At 37.6% G+C, this 18,004-nt stretch overlaps 1 protein-coding gene across 2 annotated transcripts in view; it reads right to left on the bottom strand.

Annotated features, from left to right (window-relative positions):
- The window catches only part of CTNNA3 (catenin alpha 3), a 1,853,842-nt gene that overhangs the window by 1,812,407 nt on the left and 23,431 nt on the right, over positions 1–18,004 (bottom strand). The window contains exon 1 of one of the 2 annotated variants that reach the window (XM_018042552.1): positions 13,893–13,978. The exons of the other annotated variant lie outside the window; for it this stretch is intronic. The gene's annotated coding sequence lies outside the window, so the exon portion shown is untranslated. Of the gene's footprint in view, positions 1–13,892; positions 13,979–18,004 lie in introns of those variants that run through there. 2 annotated transcript variants of the gene reach the window in all.

Genomic DNA, 18,004 nt, shown 5'->3' with positions numbered 1-18,004 from the left:
ACCAGCCAGGGATTAAACCTTGGAGGGGGGCAAGAAGCAGCAGAAATGAGGAGGGAAGGGAACCAAGGGATGGACATCTTGCCACTTTTCTTTTTTTTTTTTCTTCTTTGACTCTTTGAACAAATGTCACTTTTTGAGGCCAAAAAAAAAAAAAAAAAAAAGCCTGTGCCAGAATCATCAGTCTAACCATCCAAGCCCACCATTTTACTACTACTTTTTAAAATTTTCTCCAAGAACTCTGACTATATACGTGCTAGCCATATTTAATTGTTTCTAATCCCACATAGTATTTTTTTCTATAGTAAATAAAAGAGTTTCCCCTCTGGACTCCTTCTGACCATTCTTCCCCAGTGTCTTTTGCTAGCTCTTCCTTATCTACATGTGTGTGTGTGCGTTGTAAGTTGCTTCAGTCATGTCTGACTCTGTGTGACCCCATAGACCATAACCCGCCAGGTTCTTCTGTCCATGGGATTCTCCAGGCAAGAATACTGGAGTAGGTAGCCATCCCCTCCTCCAGGTAATCTTCCTGACCCAGGAATCAAACCTGTGTCTTATGTCTCCTGCATTGGCAGGAGTGTCACCTGGGAAGCCCTCCTTATCTGCTAACTCCTGTTAACTACAGGTCTTACCCCAAGTTCCACCTCTTACATCCTGTTCATTGCTCACATTACATTTTTCTTTCAGAACAATATCATCCTGGAGTTTCGATTCAACTTAGAACCTCTGATTCAACTGTCCAGACCTCTCACCTAAGCTTTAGAGCCCCTAAATCCACTACCCACTGAGCCATCTCACAGGCACCTCAAAACTCAACTCCATGATCTTGTCCTCAAAACCTGTTACCACCAGCTTCAGTTCTGATCTGAATTAATTATATCATCACATAATGGGAACTTGTATCCAACCCAGTACTTTGAAGGTCATCTCCAAATATTTTCTTTCACTTTGCCTCTCTCTTCACATCAGAGGAAAAATTACATAACGTCTATTCCCTTAACTCTCCTTATATTGGCCATTTCCTCTCTATTCGCATTGGTACTTAGTTCAAACCATGGTTAGACTTAGACTTTCCAATGATACCCTAACTGATTTCCCTTCTAGTTTTACCAACCTCCAATTCACCCTCCAAACTATTCCCAAAGTGATCTCTTTAATATAAAATAAGATAATGTTACACTAATCCCCTGATTAAAACTGTCAACTGTCAAATATTCTTCTTCTGAACACAATAGAGTTCAGGCTCCATTGAATGACTCAAGGCAATTTGGTCTTCCTTATCTCTCCAGCTTTTTCTTTTTCTTTGACCCACTGCCTCCCTGTACTCCATCCATACTAAAGAACTTGAAGATCTCTAAACGAACCATACTCTTTCACGGCCCTAAATTTCTATTCATTCTGTCCCCTTTGTCTGGAATAATCCTCCTAATATCCACTCAATAAATGTTTGCTCATCTTCCCAGCTTCAGCTCAAACAATATTCTTTACATCTTAATAAACACACACACACATAAGAGCATACACTCCCACAGAGGAAGTAAGCAATGCTTTACTCTGCACCCTATACAGATCTCTAAGAGAATCATCATCATCCTACCATCTCCTAGAATTTATTATAATATATAGTAGAATAGAGACATGTTTATGACACTTCCTCCCATTAAAACTGATGGAAGACAGGAAAACAGGAAAACCCAAAATTAAACTTCCGTCTTCAAGGAAACTTGTCATTATCCCAACTTACAAATAAACGAAAGAAAGAGAGAGAGAAACAAAAGAGGAGAGAACCCAAAAAACGCATATAAATACGGATTAATGAAGGAAACAGGAAAAACTTGGTGAAATAGTTATTTCTTGTTGTTTTTCAGTTGCTAAGTTATGTCCAACTCTTTGCAACCTCCTGGACCGCAGCACACCAGCCTCCTCTGCCCTCCACTGTCTCCTGGAGTCTGTGCAAATTCTTGTCTATTGATCCTATCTAATCATTTCATCCTCCATTGTCCCCTTCTCTGTTTGCCTTCAATCTTTTCCAGCATTAGAGTCTTTTCCAGTGAGTTGGCTCTTCCTATCAGGTGGCCAAAGTATTGGAGCTTCAGTTCAGCAACAGACCTTCCCATGAATATTCAGGGTTGATTTCCTTTAGGATTGACTGATTTGATCTCCTTACAGTCCAAGGGACTCTCAAGAGTCTTCTCCAGCACCACAATTCGAAAGCATCAATCCCTTCTTTATGGTCCAATTCTCACATCTGTACACGACTACCAGAAACACTATAGCTTTGACTATACAGACCTTTGTCGGCAAAGTGATACCTCTGCTTTTAAGTACGCTGTCTAGGTTTGTCATAGCTTTCCTTCCAAGGAGCAAGCATATTCTATTTTCATGGCTGTAGTCACTGTCCACAGTGGTTTTGGAGCCCAAGAAAATAAAATCTGTCATTTCTTCCACTTTTTCCCATTCTATTTGCTGTGAAATGATGGGACCAAATGCCATGATCTTAGCTTTTTTAATATTGAATTTCAAACCAGTTTTATCACTCTCCTCTTTCACCCTCATCAAGAGGCTTTTTAGTTCCTCTTCACTATCTGCTATTAGAGTGGTATCATCTGCATATCTGAGATTATTGATATTTCTCATGGAAATCTTGATTTCAGCTTGTGATTTAACCAGTCCAGCATTTCACATAATGTACTCTGTATATTAGTTAAATAAGCAGGTGACAACATACAGCCTTGATGTATTCCTTTCCCAATTAGGAACCACTCAGTTTTTCCATGTCTGGTTCTAACTGTTGCTTCTTGACCCACATACTGGTTTCTCAGGAGACAGGCAAGGGGGTCTGGTACTCCCTTCTTTTTAAGAACTTTCCACAGTTTGTGAACCACACAGACTTTAGCACAGTCAATGAAGCAGAAGTAGATGTTTTTCTGGAATTCCCTTGCTTTCTCCATGATGCAACAAATGTTGGTATTTTGATCTCTAGTTCCTCTGCCTCTTCGAAACTCAGCTTGTACACCTGTAAGTTCTCAGTTCAGGTACTGCTGAAACCTAGTTTGAAGGATTTTGAGCAAAACTTTGTTTACATGTGAAATATGTGACATATGTGTTCATATGTGGACTCAAATACACACACACACACAAAGATACACATGTGTTTACAAAATGTCCTCACTTTTAAATAGAACTCAAAGAAGAGTTACAAAATTCAAAAAAGAGGCAAAAGATCATAGGGAATGAAAACTAAAAGAACTCAAAATACAAATAGAAGCAAAAAACAAAACACTCCAGGGTCTTCCCTAGTAGTTCAGTGGTTAAGAATCCGGCTGCATTGCAGGGGACATGGGTTCAGTCTCTGGTCGGGGAATGAAGATCCCACATGCCACAGGGCAGCTAAACCCAGGCACCACAACTACTGAGTCCTCACACCACAATGTAAGAATCTACGCAGTACAACAAAGAATCCCAAATGACACAACAAAGATCCCACATGCTGCAACTAAAATCCAATGTATCCAAATAGATAAAGAAACATAAAAAATAAAACAAAAAGTGAAACACTACAAGGATAAAATGAACATTTTCAGTTTAGTTCAGTTGCTCAGTCATGTGCGACTCTTTACCACCCCATGGACCGCAGCACACCAGGCTTCCCTATTCATAATCGACTCCCGTAGATTGCTCAAACTCATATCCATCGAGCAAAGAAATGCCTCTGCTTTTTAATATGCTGTCTAGGTTGCTCATAGCTTCTTCTTCCATGGAGCAAGTATCTTTTAATTCCATGGCTGCAGTCACCATCTGCAGTGATTTTGGAGCCCAAGAAAATAGTCTCTCATTGTTTCCCCATCTATTTGCCATGAAGTGATGGGACTGGATGCCATGATCTTTTGTTCTGAATGTTGAGTTTTAAGCCAGCTTTTTCACTCTCTTCTTTCATTTTCATCAAGAGACTCTTGAGTTCTTCTTTGCTTTCTGCCATAAGGGTGGTGTCAACAGCATATCTGAGGTTACTGATATTTCTCCCAGCAATCTTGATTCCAGCTTATGCTTCATCCAGCCCAACATTTCACATGATGAACTCTGCATATAAGGGTGACAGTATACAGCTTTGCCGTTCTCTTTTCCCAATCTGAAACCAGTCCATTGTTCCATGTCCAGTTGTAACCGTTGCTTCTTGACCTGCATACAGATTTCTCAGGAGGCAGGTAAGGTGGTTTCCCATCTCTTGAAGAATTTTATGCAGTTTGTTGTGATCCACACAGCCAAAGGCTTTGGCATAGTCCATAAAACAGAAGTAGATGTTTTTCTGGAACTCTCTTGCTTTTTCTAGGATCCAACAGATTCTGGCAATTTGATCTCTGGCTCCTCTGCCTTTTCTAAATCCAGCTTGAACATCTGGAAGTTCTCGTACTGTTCACATACTGTGAAGTTCACGTAGTGTTGAATCCCCTAGCTTGGAAAAACTTGAGCATTACTTTATTAGCATGTGAGATGAGTGCAATTGTGTGGTAGTTTGAACATTCTTTGGCATTGCCTTTCTTTGAGATGGAATAAAAACTGACCTTTTCCAGTCCTGTGTCCACTGCTGAGTTTTCCAAATTTGCTGGCATATTGAGTGCAGACTTTGACAGCATCATCTTTTAGGATTTGAAATAGCTCAGCTGGAATTCCATCACATCCCTTAGCTTTGTTCATAGTGATGCTTCCTAAGGCTCACTTGACTTCGCACTCCAGGATGTCTGGCTCTATGTGAGTGATCACACCATCATGGTTATCTGGGTCATTAAGATCTCTTTCGCATCATTCTTTTGTGTATACTTGCCACCTCTTCTTAATATCTTCTGTTTCTGTCCTTTATTGTGCCTATCTTTGCATGAAGTGTTTCCTTGGTATCTCTAATTTTCTTGAAGAGATTTCTAGTCTTTCCCATTCTGTTGTTTTCCTCTATTTCTTTACATTGATCACTTAGGAAGGCTTTCCTATCTCTCCTTGCTATTCTTTGGAACTCTCCATTCAAATGGATATATCTTTCCTTTTCTCCTTGTCTTTCACTTCTCTTCTTTTCTCAGCTATTTGTAAGGCCTCCTCAAACAACCATTTTGCCTTTTTGCATTTGTTTTTCCTGGGGATGGTTTTGATCACCATCTCCTGTACAATGTCACAAACCTCTATCCATAGTTCTCCAGGCACTCTATCTATCAGATCTAATCCCTTGAATCCATTTGCCACTCCCATTGTATAATTGAAAAGGATTTGATTTAGGTCATACCTGAATGGTCTAGTGGTTTTCCCTACTTTCTTCAATTTAAGTCTGAATTTGGCAATAAGGAGTTCATGATCTGAGCCACAGTCAGCTCCTGGTCTTCTTTTTGATGGCTTTTAAAGAGCTTCTCCATCTTTGGCTGCAAAGAATATAATCAATCTGACTTCTATAATGACCATCTGGTGATGTCCATGTTTAGAGTCATCTCTTGTGTTGTTGGAAGAGAGTGATTGCTATGATCAGTCATTATCTTGGCAAAACTCTGTTAGCCGTTGCCCTGCTTCACTTTGTACTCCAAGGCCAAATTATTCCAGGTATCTCTTGACTTGCTACTTTTGCATACCAGTCCCCTGTGATGAAAAGGACATCTTTCTTGGTGTTAATTCTAGATCATTTGGTCTTCATAGAACCATTCAACTTTAGCCACTTTGGCATTAGTGGTTGGGGCATAAGCTTAGATTACTATGATATTGAATGTTTTGCCTTGGAAACAGAGATCATTCTGTTGTTTTTGAGACTGTACCCAAGTACTGCATTTCTGACTCTTTTTTTGACTTATCAGCATTATTCCATTTCGTCTAAGGGATTCTTGCCTACGGTAGTAGATATAATGGTCATCTGAATGAAATTAACCCATTCCAGTCCATTTTAGTTCACTGATTCCTAAAATGTTGATGTTTACTCTTTCCATCTCCTGTTTGACCACTTCCAATTTACCTTGATTAATGGATCTAACATTCCAGGTTCCTATGCAATATTGTTCTTTACAGCATTGGACTTTACTTTCAGCACCAGACACATCCACACCTGGACATTGTTTCCACTTTGTCTCAGCCTCTTCATTCTTTCTGTAGCTATTTCTCCTCTCTTCTCCAGTAGCATATTGGGCACCTACCAATCTGGGGAGTTCATCTTTCAGTGTCATATCATTTTGTTTTTCATATTCTTCATGGGGCTCTAAAGGCAAGAACACTGAAGTGGTTTGCCATTCTCTTCTCCAGTGGACCATGTTTTGTCAGAACTCTTGCTGGATTCTAGATCATTATCTGTCATCTGATTGGATATCCCGCAAATAAATCCAACATCCCAAACTAAAAAAAAAAATAAAATAAAGGACAGTATTTTTACTCTAATCCTAGAGAGATAGCCTCTAGGACAAAAAGAATGTCAAAGTAATTTTAAACTACATTTAGCATTCTTATTATATATGTGTGTGTGGTATAATGGGCTTCCCAGGTGGCGCTAGTGTAAAGAACTTTCCAAAGCAGGAGATGTAAGAGGCATAGCTTCGATCCCTTGGTTGGGAAGATCCCCTGGAGAAGGGAATGGCAGCCCACTCCAGTTTTCTTGCCTGGAGAATGCCATGGACAGAGGAGCCTGGAGAGCTACAGTCCATAGGGTTGCAAAGAGTCAGACACAACTAAAGAGACTTAGCATGCATGCACGTGTATAATATATATATTCTTGTTATATGTGTATACACATGTTGTTGCTCAGTCACCAAGTTGTGTCCGACTCTTCACGACCCCACAGACTGCAACACACCAGGCTTCCCAGTCCCTCACCATCTACTGGGAGTTTGCCCAATTTGTGTCCATTGCATCAGTGATGTCATCTAACCATCTCATCCTCTGTCACCCTCTTCTCCTTCTCCTTCCCAGTGAGTCAGCTGTTCACATCAAGTGGCCAACGTATGTATACACATACATGAGGATAAAGCAAATAAATAATTATATTCACACTATTAGGAAATAAGATTCCAGAATTTTAAAAAAGAGATACAAATGGACAACAGGCTCATGAAAAATGTTCAATACCTCTAATCATCAGAGAAATGCAAATTAAAATGACAGTGAGACACCACCTAACACCTGTCAGAATGGCTATCATCAAAAAGAATGTAAATAATAAATGTTGGCAAGGATGTAGAGAAATGGAACCTCTGTACACTGTTGGTGGGAATGTAAACTGGTAAAATCACTGTGGGAAACAGTATGGAGTTTTCCCAAAAACTAAAAATAAAACTACCATATGATTCAGCATTTCCACATGTGGGTATATATCTGAAGAAAATGAAAACATCAATTTGAAAGGATTCATATACAGAAAAGAACTTAATGACCAAATAACCACAATGGTGTGATCACTCACCTAGAGCCAAACATCCTGGAGTGCGAAGTGAAGTGGGCCTTAGAAAGCATCACTATGAATAACTTGGTGAAGGTGATGGAATTCCAGCTGAGCTATTTCAAAACCTAAAAGATTATTTTGTCAAAGTCTGCACTCAATATGCCAGCAAATCTGGAAAACTCAGCAGTGGACACAGGACTGGAAAAGGTCAGTTTTCATTCCAAACAATTGCACTCATCTCACACACTAGCAAAATGATGCTCAAAATTTTTCCAAGCTAGGCTTGAACAGTACGTGAACCGAGAACTTCCAGATGTTCAAGTTGCTTTTAGAAAAGGCAGAGGAACCAGAGATCAAATTGCCAGCATCTGCTGGATCATCGAAAAAGCAAGAGAGTTCCAGAAAAATATCTACTTCTGCTTTATTGACTTCACCAAAGCCTTTGACTGTGTGGATCACAACAAACTGTGGAAAATTCTTCAAGAGATGGGAATATCAGACCACCTTACCTGCCTCCTGAGAAATCTGTAAGCAGGTCAAGAAGCAAAAGTTAGAACAGGACATGGAACAACGGACTGGTTCCAAATTGGGAAAGGAGTATGTCAAGGCTGTATATTGTCACCTTGTTTATTTAACTTATATGCAATGGCAACCCACTCCAGTACTCTTGCCTGGAAAATCCCGTGGACGGAGGAGCCTGGTAGGCTGCAGTCCATGGGGTCGCTAAGAGTCAGGCACGACTGAGCAACTTCACTTTCACTTTTCACTTTCATGCATTGGAGAAGGAAATGGCAACCCACTCCAGTATTCTTGCCTGGAGAATCCCAGGGACAGAGGAGCCTAGTGGGCTGCCATTTATGGGGTCACACAGAGTCAGACATGACTGAAATGACTTAGAAGAATGCAGAATACATCATGCAAAATGCCAGGCTGGATGAAGCACAAGCAAGCTGAAATCAAGTTTGCCGGGAAAAATATCAATAACCTCAGATAAGCAGATGACACCATCCTTACAGCAGAAAGCAAAGAGGAACTAAAGAGACTCTTGATGAAAGTGAAAGGGGAGAGTGAAAAGGCTGGCTTAAAACTCAACATAAAAAAAAAAAAAAAAGATCATGGCAACCAGTCCCATCACTTCATGGCAAATATATGGGGAAATAATGGAAACAGTGACAGACTTTATTTTCTTGGGCTCCAAAATCACCACAGATGATGACTGCAGCCATGAAATTAAAAGATGCTTGCTCCTTGGAAGAAAAGCTATGAGCAACCTAGACAGTATATTAAAGAGCAGAGACATTACTTTACCAACTAAGGTCTGTCTAGTGAAAGCTATGATTTTTCCAGAAGTCATGTATAGATATGAGAGTTGGATCATAAAGAAAGCTGAGCACCAAAGAATTGCTGCTTTTGAATTGTGGTGTTGGAGAAGACTCTTGAGAGTACTTTAGACTGCAAAGAGATCAAACCAGTCAATCCTAAAGGAAATCAGTCCTGAATATTCATCAGAAGGACTGATGCTGAAGCTGAAGCTGCAAACCTTTGGCCACCTGATGCAAAGAACTGACTCACTGGAAAAGACCCTAATTCTGGGAAGGATTGAGGGCAGGAGGAGAAGGGGACAACAGAGGATGAGATGGTTGGATGACATCACTGACTAGATGGACATGAGTTTGAGCAAGCTCCTGGAATTGGTAATGAACAGGGAAGCCTGGTGTGCGGCAGTCCATGGGTTCTCAAAGAGTCAGATATGACTAAGCAACTGTACTGAATGTACTTCAAAGTTCATAGCAGAATTATTTACAATTGCCAAGATACAGAAGCAACCTAGGTGTCCATCAACAGATGAACGGATAAAGATGTGCTATAGATATTCAAAAGAATACTATTTAGCCATAAAAAATGAAATTTTGCTAATTGCAACACATGGATGGACTTAGAGAGTACTCTGCATAGTAAAATAAGTCATACAGAGAAAGACAAATACTGTATGTTATCATGTATATGTGGAATCTAAAAAATAAACCAAACTAGTGACTAAAACGAAAAAGAAACAGAGTCACAGATATAGAGAACAAACTAGTGGTTACCAGTGCTAATAGGGGAGGGCTCCTGCCCTGTAAACAGGCTACAAGGATACATTTTACAGCACAGGAAATATAGCCAATATTTCATAATAACTACAAATGGAGCATAATCATAAAAAATTTTGAGTCACTATGTTATACACCTGAAATTAATATAATATTATAAATCAACTATACCGCAATATAAAGAAAAAAAGATGCAAATGTAAAATCAAAAAATTTAAATTAACTTTATTTTAAATGTGAGCCATCAGTATGATCTCATTATATATGTTTCCTTTTCTAAAAAATATCTACTTCTTTTTGTACGTATTCACACCCATCCAGAAAAAAAAAAAAATGGGCAGCAATGGCAATCTGGTGCATAGTTTGTGTTCCCTAAATACTATTTTCCACTAAAAGGACCTAGGTTCCTTGGTGAAAAGGCTGATCAAAGATCTGGTGCAGGAAATGTACAAAAAGAGCCTGGAACATCTTGAGCTAGGAATCAAGGTTCACTTGGGTTTTGACCGAAGCTTCTTGTTGTTTCATCACTAAATTGTGTCTGACTATTTTACAACTCCATGGACCATAATAGCCCATCAGGCTCCTCTGTCCATGGGATTTTCCGGGCAAGAATACTGGAGTGGGTTGTCATTTCCTTCTCCCAGGGATCTTCCTGACCCAGGGATCAAACCCACATCTTCTGTTTTGGGAGGTGGATTTTTTTATCACTGACCAACCAGGAAAGCCAATCAAAAGGCTAAGTAAACAATTTAAAGGGGTTCTCAGTGGCCAAAAATCAGAAAATTTGAGCATCAAAAGAATAAAAATTACAATACACTGAAACATATCCAACATATAAAAATTCAAAAACAAAAACTAATTGGTCACCTTTCAAAGTTGCTAGAACACCATCTTATTTTTCTGAAAATGGGTAAATAATGGGAAATAATCAAGTATTTTCCTGATTTCCTGGTATGAACTATATTTCTGACTAATGAAATAGCAAGGGAAGCGTTCTTCTTTATAAATGATCCCAACTAATAAAACTAATAGGGGACTTCCCTGGCAATCCAGTGGTTAGGAGTCCACCTTCCAATGCAGGGGACATGGGTTTGATCCCTGGTCATGGAACTAAGATCCAACATACCACTGAGCAACTAAGCCCACACGCCACAACTACTGAACACGTGCACTCTAAAGTCCGTGCTTTGCAACAAGCGAGGTCAATTTGCAGCAACTAGAGAAAAAAGCCCATGTGCCACAACGAAGACCTGACACAGCCAACATTTTAAAAAATAAAATAATTGAAAATAAAAACAAAAATGTAAACATTTAAAAAAGAATTATAGAATGATAAAGTTGCCATTTACAAACCCTTAAAAAATAATAGACTATACAGGAATTACCAGTACGAAGGCTAAAATCATTAGGTGACTGATTAACAGGGAACTATGAGAATCAGGCTTATAGTGCCTGAATGCACTGCTCAATCTTAACATTACCAAAAGTGAGACAACCCAGGCTCATGTAGTAGACATATTAAATGGATACTTGACTTTCAACAAAGATGTCACAGTAACTCAATAGGAAAAAAAAGATAGTCTTTTCAACAAATGGTTCTGAAATCACTGAACACCTATGTATAAAACAGGTTATTTTTTGGATTGATTCAAATAGAAATGTTCTATTTGATTATGGTGGTGCTTATATGATTGTGTATAATTGTCAGAATTCATCAAACTGTAAACTTAAAAAGAGTGAATTTAATGTATGTAAATTTGTCCTTAACAAATCCAACTTTAAAAAAAATCTTTTCTGTTCATCTCTTACCTCACTGACACTGAAAATATTTCCAGACTACTTCAGTTACTATATAATTACAGATTTCTATTGATATCCATTGACTCTAAAAGAAGTTAGCAGATTTCTCACTAGGATCTCTGAATTAATGTTTTCAAAAGCTAATTTGTTTTCCTTAAGCATCCTTGACCACTCTGGTAATCACTCAGTTTATTTGATGCCAAAACCTGCAACCCACTCCCGTATTCTTGTCTGGAAAATCCCATGGACAGAGGAGCCTGGCAGGCTACAGTCCATGGGGTCACAGAGTTGGACAGGACTGAAGCAACTTAGCACAAATCTGCTTTGGACTTCCCATGTGGAGCTAGTGGTAAAGAATTCATCTGCCAGTCAGGAACTGCAGGAGACACAGGTTCAATCCCTGGATCAGGAAGATCCCCTGGAAAAAGAAATGGCAACCCACTCCAGTATTCTTGCCTGGAAAATCTCCATGGAGAGAGGAGACTGGAGGGCTACAGTCCGTGGGGTTGCAAAGAATCAAACACGACTTAGCAACTAATCGACAACAAAACCCTACTTAGTATCTTAAGAATATTTGCTTCCCAGGTTTCAAACCTATGTGTCCAGGTTATCCACAATGTCATGTCATGCAGCTGATGTGATATAGAACTCTAAGTCAACCAGAATATGTGTTTACAAAAGTACAAAAAAAAAAAAAAAAAGCTTTGAGTATTTTGTTTCTGTAGTGCTTTTTGTAAAAGATAACCACTTCTTATTTATTTTATTTTTAACAATGGAATAAAAAAGGAAGTCAAATGATTGTCCCTGACTCACCATGTTAATCGAATATCTGAAGATATCACTGAAAGATACTTAGCAAAATGTTAACTGCTACACTTTCATCCTTTTTCAATACTATTGGGTGAAGGCAGTGAACTTCTAAGCTTATTCACTTTTACAGGCTGGGTTCAGCATGGTGTGCAGCTCAGAGCCCAGAGTCTTCAACACAGTAGTTGGTTTTTGAGTATTTGAAGATCAAAGTACATTAAAAAGTCCTACCTCTGAATTCCTTTCTCCTACCCAACAACTTTTTCCCAAGTTAAATGGATCTAGTTAGTTTTGACCTAACAGAAGCTGAAACTCAAATTAAATTTATAACCAAATTGAGTGAAGGAATGAAAGTAACTAACCTCATTTATTAAAACCTATTCAGAAAAAAATTTAAATACCAGGACTAGATTCATACAAAATTGCCAAATATATTTTATTTTAACATTAGCTTGATTATATCTGTTCTAATATGTAGATATGACCTTATTTAAACAACTTCTTGTTGTTTCCAAACAACTAAGCCTCTTTAATCTTTCTTCTGAATTAAGTAACAGACCAAATTCCTTTCTGCTCCTAGAAAACTTAGAGCACACTTATGCCTACATAAATCAGTGTGTGGGCTAAAAGGGCAGCAGTTCTCTACTTTTTTTTCCACCAAAACACAAGTGATATTTAAAGCATATTTAATATTCACCATCCAGCATACTTTCCCCACTCTGCACTGTCACCTTTGGTAAGGAAGACAGCTAGTTTGCATGAAAGTCCCCCGTAAGACTTCTATATATAAGCCTGTATTTTCTCTCCCATCAATCCACCATACACCAGTATCATAAAACCATAATCAAGAACTGTGGCAGCTCAGCCTTATTCCTGGCTCTGTTTTATATCTGAAGCTTATTTTTCTTTCTACTTTTACCCCACTTTTAATTTCTCCTTTCTTGAATTTCACATAGCCTTGTAAGTCACCTTGAATCCTTTCCAGAACAAGGTAAGGAATAAATAATCATTCTACGTATCAGTAAAAGCAATCTCTTCTTGTTTACCCTAGATAAAGCCTTAAAACTTCAAGTCCTTGCAGCCTCTTAACTATTCTCTACCATGTTAAACACACGGCATCAAAATCCACGAGTTCCTATATTTTTACTTTTATTCTCTTTTTAAAATATTAAGGCAACATACAGAAAATACTAGAAAAGTATCCTTGTACAACTTAGGTTTAGAGCTTCATATAGAAATTAAATTGTCTGCACAAAGAGCCTGCTTGCTGCATAACTTTTATGTCTAAAGAATGTAAAGCTTCCAGTGTCTTGTATACAGTTACTCCAACAGTAATAGCTCAGCTAATAGGAATTTTTTAATGCTTTGATATAAGACTACTATAGCTTGGGCATTGGCACATGAGAATTTGTTTTAGCACTATTTTTAAAGCCATTAATAAATACTTCAAATAACAGAACTGAGCCTCTGCTCAACTGAGTCTGCCTCAATTGATGTGAAAGAAAAAGTATGTGAGAGAATCACATTTCTATTTAAAACGGAAATGACTGCTAATCTACTTGGAAAAGTAGATATTTATAAAGCTGGAGTTTTCATAAAGTAGTTTAGAGTTTAGTGCTATTAAAAGGAAATTAGTTATAAAAGTAATAAATACACAATACAGTAGTTTCTATTCATCCCATTTTATAGAAATAATATCTTTTAATTTCCCCCAAAGTTATCTAACCAAGTAACATATAACTTATAATTAGGATTTGCCTTAGAGCAAAATTTGATTTTAAAAAGTTTGACACTTCACTCACCTACTGCAGGACAGAGTATTGCCCATACACAGATACTAAACCAACTGTCTAAGCAATTTCTTGTGTTTAGAAATTCAGTGCCACTATCATGGCTCACAATTTGGCTTATGATGCATTTGTAAGCAAACAGCCTGACAAGTACCCTAGTGTATTTCAGGATGACTGACAGGACACAGTGGCTCAAACCAGAAAGGGGGATGGGTGCTCTTAAAGCAACATACCAGAGAAAGGCAATATTAAACAGTAGAATCAGATTGAAATTATATTTTTCAAGTTTGCAATGAAATAATGACATATTGTGTAATAAAAGCTTTTAAATATAACTTTTCATGTCATCATGTGCCCCAAACACTGTAAATTCCAAAGTGACTTTTAGAATTTAAAATATATTTTAAATGGACGACCAAAAGGACCTACATAATAGCCAGGGAATTTTGTTCAGTATTATGTAACAACCTAAATGGGAAAAGAATTTGAAAAAGAATAGATATATGTACATGTATAACTGAATCACTTTGCTGTACCCCTGAAACTACCACAATGTTGTTAATCAATTTCACTCCAATATAAAATTGAGTTAATAAAATAAAATACAGAAAAAATTTTAAAACAAACGTGCTATATGGTACTTCCATGTACTTATCAAACTTCCAAATTACTTCAGAATATTTCAATTATTTTTATTATTTTACCCTGAAATTAGTTCAGGGTACCCAGAGGAAAGCAGTTCTCAGGGTAGGGTTTTTGTGGGGGGTTTGTTTTTTTTTTTTTTGGCCAAACCGTGAGGAATCTTACTTCCCGGACCAGAGATGGAACCCATGCACCCTGCAGAAGTCCTGAGAAAAGCAGTTCTTATCTCACCTCAAGATATTTGCCAGTCACTCTTACAACAGTAAGTAATAAAAGTAATTTAAATAGCTTGGGTTATTCAAAATTGTTACTGAAGATGGAGATAAGGAGATCTATGTATTTTGCCTCTGCTGTCTTTCTTTCCTGTGACCTACTTCCATAGTTAAAAAATAAATCATCAGGTTAGGAAATTTCAATTATGGGTATTTCCATATTAGTTTCACTTGAAAAAATATTTATTTAAGTGATACACTGACTTCATTATTCACAGTTATAATTTTTCCTATATTATCTTACAATATTCTGCACTGCTCAATCCTTTTACACATCACCCCTATTTTTAAAACAAAACAAAAAAAAGCCATTCATTTTTAAACGCAATCCCACATTTAGCCAGCAGAGGGTATCATCTGATCCTGAAAGGCCACAGTATTGAGTCCAGTGACATTTGTTTTAATACTTGAACTAGGAACTGAAGCACACCATCTCAACTTTGCCTATTAATAATATTGTGTCTAGCAATATTCCATTGTATTTGCCCTAGTAAATACTTCTCATCTGTGACAAATTATTTTGTTACATTATTTCCTCCTCTATCAATTCAATCAGATACATCAGAATTGTGTTCAATCATCAGGATGACTTTCTACAACTCTAGATTTTCTGGGACAAAAAAGCAAGCAAAAACTCTGTATAAAGTTTCCAAGCTCCATTAGAAAATCCAAAAACAAATCCCAAAATTTAAAAATAAACTTCACTATAAAGCAAAATAATTTTTCTTCAAAATTGCATATGATATTTGTAAACCATTTAATATTTTCTAATTGCCCTGTTTAATATTTGCTAACTGTCCATTTTATAATAGGAGCTATAAAGTAATTTTAGAGGATACGTTTCTTGTTATCACTGCATTATTTCTCATGAGCATGCAACGTTATGACTGTAACAAAGTCCTCATACAAGCTACAAATTATTTCACAATTTAATACCCACTTCAGTTTGGAAAAACATGGGCACTGATTTGCCTGATTTATTCTAAAAATAAAGATTTTACTATGTAATTAATTAAAATCCAGCTTCCCAAGTGGCTCAGTGGTAAAGAATCCTCCTGCCAATGCAGGTGCCACAGGAGACGTGGTTCAGTCCCTGGGTCGAGAAGATCCCCTAGAGAAGGAAATGGCAACCCACTCCCTATCTTGCCAGGATAATCCTATGGACAGAGGAGCCTGGCGGGATACAGTCCATGGGGTCTCAAAGAGTCAGACACGACTGAGCATGAATGCAGACCCAGCTAAAATCATTAACTACCACAAATTTATCTTAACCAAAGATACAAATTTTCCATGCTTCTCTAAAGCTATTATCACAAACATCAAGTCTACTATTAACGACAGCAAAAATAAGAGATCTAGAGGCTCAGAATGATCTCTCTTCTTAGGCTCACAGGCTTGCCACTAGTGACATATCCTTTATACTAAAGAATTAAATTTTCCAAAGAGAAGAGAAATAATCACTCAGTTGCGATACAAAATAGGAAATTGCAATTTTTTGAAAAGAGAATTTTATTCCTTATAATGAAAGCAACTTTAGGGCTCTTCATTCTATAACATCACTTTTAACATCTGAATATGGCTGTTTCTTTCCTCATATAGTTATCATGGTGGCCATGTAAAAATTATATTTCCTATTTGGAAATAATAACATCCTGTTATTGATTTTTCATAAAATTTTGTAACTTTAATTTTCTAAACTGATATATTCTCTATAATACAAAATCAACACTTAACAATTCTTTCTCAAATTAACTTAGAAGAAAGCATCCAGAAGGAAACTGAAAAGTCTGTTTTGCCAGTAATTTGCTTATCCTTTTCACCTATCACTCACACATTTTAGAATATACAGATAACTAATTTTCTCTTTCTGTCCTCAGTTTCCAACCCTGAGTTTCGTTCCGTGATGCAGGCACTCCTGAACTATGTCTCATTTAATGATTTCTGTTTTTTCCAGGTGCCTTAAGCACCTACATGTAAAGTCCTTGTTAGATTCTACTTGTGGCTAAAAAAAAAAAAAAAAAACCTTTTTAAATAATAATGCTTTGGTAGGGAGGGGGCACTGAATGACTAGTCAATGCTGCTGCTGCTGCTGCTGCTGCTAAGTCGCTTCAGTCATGTCCGACCCTGTGCGACCCCATAGACGGCAGCCCACCAGGCTCCCCCGTCCCTGGGATTCTCCAGGCAAGAACATTGGAGTGGGTTGCCATTTCCTTCTCCAACGCATGAAAGTGAAAAGTGAAAGTGAAGCCGCTCAGTCCAACCCTCAGCAATCCCATGTACTGCAGCCTACCAGGCTCCTCCGTCCATGGGTGTTGCCAGGCAAGAGTACTGGAGAGGGGTGCATTGCCATAGATACTACTTATTTAAAATAATCCTTTTTACCTTTAACAAAAATGCCTCCATACAGTTTATGCTCTATTTTAATTTTTTATACACACTTTATATAGTCTATCTTGAAAAATATGAATTACCTCCCTATTGCAGTAACATAACATATAACTCATAGCATATGGCTCATAACATAATATTCATACCAATGAGCAAATCTAGAGCAAGCTCTACTCTGACTATAGTAGGCATGATAAGTTTGGGGTATGAGTAGCATGTGCAAATGGGTATTCCCGTCGGCAGCTGGAAATTCAGAATCCTGCAACTCAGGCGAAAAATCAAGATATGATAACTATGCATTTGTGTTACGCCTTAAACTATAAGACAAGAAGAGCTCTCTCATGGCTGAGTAGAGAGAGAGAAGGCATCAATAACCCACTAAGGGTAGGAAAAGAAGGGATGTGATGAAAAACATAGGCAGAAAGGCAAGATAAACTTCAGATTCAAGCTCTGCTTTACTCTGCTTGGTCTTGTTCACACTGACTCCCTGGTTTCTTCATGTGAGATGAGACCTATAAAGTTGGTATAAAAGGTAATTACTTATAAAATTACTCATAGAATCCAATGAAGTACTAATTACAATATTAAATAATTCATTAGTCAATTATTGTTATTTTGTGGAAGATAAATTTCTCATTGTGGAATTCTACTTTTCCAAATCCAAATACCATTGAATCTTAGAAAACAACTGTGAGAGATAAGAAGTAGATTGCCCATCTGATTTAAAAGTTGGTGAAGTCATTAAATTCACACATTTTTATTTACAAATTAAATCCATTTCACCATTTCTACCCCATCCATGTTAATAATTTATAATTAAGT

Source organism: Capra hircus, chromosome 28 (genome assembly GCF_001704415.2).
Source record: "Capra hircus breed San Clemente chromosome 28, ASM170441v1, whole genome shotgun sequence".
Taxonomy (NCBI): Eukaryota; Metazoa; Chordata; class Mammalia; order Artiodactyla; family Bovidae; genus Capra; species Capra hircus.
The sequence above is the reverse complement of the archived record's forward strand: the minus strand, read 5'-3'. Positions and strand labels throughout refer to the sequence as shown.